Genomic DNA, 4,021 nt, shown 5'->3' with positions numbered 1-4,021 from the left:
CAAAGCAGTTGAAAACTACGCATATGAAGATTTTGAGAAAGTGGACGAACAGGAAAGGGCTTTGGCCACTCTAACCATGGTTTTATCTCCTGATATAAATCAAGGTTTCAGAGAGTATACTTCAGCAAAAGCTTTGTGGGAAGCTTTGATTGAGGTATATGAAGGTAATGAAGACATGAAGGAAAGCCGCCATGATATGCTACGTCAAAGGTTTAATATGTTCAACTACATTCCTGGAGAAACCCTGGAGGCACAGCTGCAGCGATTCACCACTGTCACCATTGAGATGAACATTTCCACGATCTTTTTGACCAAGTCAGAGATAAACAAAAAACTACTAAATGCTCTTCCAAAGTCATGGGATATGAGTGTAGTTGTCATAAAAAAGACCAAGGATTTAAATCGTCTCACTCTTGCTGAAACAATGGCTATCATCAAGGCATGTGATATTGATGATAAACAGCAGGAGATAAATCGTGTGGATTCATATTTGACTGCAAACCTTGTGTTTTCCTCTAAGAATGCTCTTTCATCAGTCATTCCTTCCTCAGGTCAAGCATTTGCTATTCCACAGCCTTAGATCCAAACAATTGCTGCTGCGTCATCCACGCCTCACTCACAAAGTCGGCTGCATGTCACTCCTCAAGCTGCTCCCTCCTCTAGTGTACCAGTTGTGGCCTCTTCCTTAAACACAAAGGAGTGTGATGAAAATCTTGCCTTTACCGCAAGACTTGTGAACTGCTATAATGCTCTTCTTGCTGGAGAACTTCCACCTCAGTTGTCACTTGCTGATCTGGATCAGATTCATCCAGAAGATGTGGAAGAGATGGACATCACATGGCAGATAGCTATGGCAGTATTCAGGGCTAAGCAGTTTGCCAAGAAGACTGGGAAGAACAACTGGGGCATGAATGCTGATAAAAATGTAGGGTTTAGCAAAGGGAAGATGCGTTGTTTCAACTGTCATGAACCGGGTCATTTTGCTCGTGAGTGTCTGATGCCGGATAGAAGATTAAACACTGACCGGACAATGGTTGCAGTGGGAAACAATCAGGGAGGTGCTCAGGTCAACAACGAGAAGGCAATGGTTGCTCAGTCATTTGACTGGGAGGACCAGATTCAGGCCCTGAACATTTCAAAACCTGAAAATGCTCACTTGGCCTAAGTTAAGGATGAAGCTTCCGTGGAGTGTGTTGCAGCTGGAGAAAAGATGATGGAGCTTCAGTTTGCGTTGATGGTATGTTGTACTTCTAAACCGAAGATAAATAAGGTAAGTTTGCCTTCTTGTTCTCAAGCTTGTATTGATTACGTTAAAATTCTTCGTGAGGAAATAGAATCATTACGTAGAGAAGTAGAGGACCTTAAATATGAGGGCTATCAACTTAGAAAAGGACAAAAACCCTTAAAGGCCCAATTAGAGACAAAAATAAAGGACTTTAGGAGACTTTAGGAAGACTACAGTAATAAATGTGAAAACTATGATTATATCAAGAGACAGAATGCTGAGTTAATTGCTGAGCTTGATACATTAAAAAATAAATTTGATACTGTAACTTTGATTTTAAAAAATATGATGTATCAAGCGAGGTAGTTGCCAACATGATTGACCATTTCCTGCAGCTTAAACAAAACCAGAAAAAGGGTTTGGGATACGATAAAGTGCCTCCTCCTTTCAATCACAATTATCAGTATTACCCTGTCTCCGATGAGGAGATTGCCAATGAATCTTTCATGGTTTATTGCAAGCCAACATGTTTTGTTTCAAGAGGAGTTATTAATGTTGAAAATACTAACGTCTCTACTTCCCCTGTAGATCAATCCTTAAATCAGTCAAAGCACGAAGTTGAAGGATCTGTTTCTGATAATAAAACTGAGTTTGAACCTGAAGTCTTAGTTACAAATAAAGACTTTATTTTTTCTGATGTTAAAAGTGACAATGTTTTTTGTGATTTTTCTGCACCTGTTGATATTGGTTTGAATTTTTTTGAAGTGTTTGATGAGATGTTTGATGATTCTGATGTTTGTAATGATACTCATAAAAACTCACCACTTCCATAAGTCACTCCATCTAATACACCCTCACTTATCTCACAACTTGGTTCTTGTTCATGTTCATGTGAGAAAAGTAAGGGTGTCGGTATGGAAAATAAATCTGAAAAAGGCAGTACAGGTTTTAGTAATAACAAACAAATTTGTTTTAATTGTGGTATTGGCTGTCATATAGCTAGGAATTGTCCAAATAGAATATTTGTACATTATACATCACAAAGAGGAGAGAACGAATTTAGAGGAAGGTCTTTAACTAGAAAGTCCTCTAGAGCTCGTTCTCGGAATGTTGATTGGAAGGATGATCGTAGTAGAAAAAGGTAGTTTTTCAAAATAATAAAAAGCTTTTTCATAACAAAGTCCCAAACAGTTTGCCAAAACCGAACACGGCTCTGCCAAGATCAGTTTCGTCAAGGAGCAGCTCTGGGTCTTCAACCACTTCTGGTAGAAAACCCAAGTGCTCAATGCAAACTGATAAGAAGCCTATTTCAAAAACATCGGTGACTGTTAGGAAACCTAATTACCAATGGATGCCCAAAATAAATTCCAATCCATAATCAACATCCTCTGAAAAGTTAGTAAATAATGATAAATCTGTAAAAGTGAAGGGTCAACCCAGGAAAGTGATGAACTGGGTTCCCAAATCTGAATGATCCCACACATTTTGCAGGGACAGTTGCGGAGGAATGTCGTCAGACCTTGGTTCGTCGACAGCGGCTGCTCTCGACATATGACATGAGACATCTCCCAACTGAACAACATTCAATCTTTTAATGGGGCATATGTTTCCTTTGCAGGTGGAGATGGTGGCAAGATCACCTAGAGAGGAACCGTTACAAATGGGGTGCTAAGTTTCAAGAATGTCAACTTTGCTCCCGAGCTAAAGCATAGTTTGTTGAGTGTGTCTCAGATATGCGACAAAGGATATTCTACACATTTCATCGACAAGGAGTGTATGATTCTCAAGCCAGGCATTGTCATCCCGGAAGAGTGGATTCTCGTCAAATCTAAGTGGGATGGAAATGCTTACTTTATTGATATGAATAACAACATTCTTGAGCAAGTTACTTTCCTCTTTTCGAAGGTCTCAGACCAAAACGCATTGTCGTGGCACCGAAGACTTGGTCATGCTAACGCCAAAAACCTAAATCGTCTTGCAAAGAATGAGATAGTCCGTGGTTTACCTGTCAGAGATTTTATAACTTTTGAGAAGTGTGTGTCATTTTCCCAGGGTAAACATCATAGAAAACCACACCTGCCAAAACAGGTTAACTCAATCAGTCAGGTGCTCCAATTATTACTTATGGACTTGTTCGGTCCAGTCAACGTCCTAAGCATCAACAGAAGTTCGTACAGTCTGATTGTGATTGATGATTTCTCTCGTTTTACGTGGGTTTTCTTCTTATCCAACAAAGTTGGGTTTGCAGATCTGATAAAGAAGTTCATAGTGTTGATTGAGAACCAAACCAATAATCGAGTGAAGGCGCTTTGTACCGACAACAGAACAGAGTTCAAGAAATCTATTCTAGATCATTTTTGCGCGGAAAAAAGGGTTATGTGTCAATACAGCTCCGTTCACACACCTCAACAAAATGGTATTGCTGAAAGGAGAAATAGAATTTTAAAAGACGCTGCAAGGACGATGATGTGTGACTCCAAGTTACCGGTTTTCTTTTGGGCCGAGGCGATTAACACTGTTTGCTACGTTCATAATCGTGTGTTGATCACCAAAGCTCAGATGAAGCACCGTATGAGATTCTATATGGTCACAAGCCATCAGTTAGTCGTTTCCGTGTATTTGGCTACCCTTGCACCCTTCTGATGGGTTTTGAGCATTCTAACACTTCCTAAGTGTACATGCAACCCTAATAACCTTGGATCTATGCTTGTCTAATTATCATGCAAAGTTGATTTCCAAGGCTATGATCCTATCTAGCATACATGGGGAACAACTTTAACTTGAATAATAGATAGA

This window comes from Lactuca serriola, chromosome 6, assembly GCF_051521515.1.
Source record: "Lactuca serriola cultivar US96UC23 chromosome 6, Lser_US96UC23_V15, whole genome shotgun sequence".
NCBI classification, from domain to species: Eukaryota; Viridiplantae; Streptophyta; class Magnoliopsida; order Asterales; family Asteraceae; genus Lactuca; species Lactuca serriola.
This window is presented reverse-complemented; position numbering follows the sequence as displayed.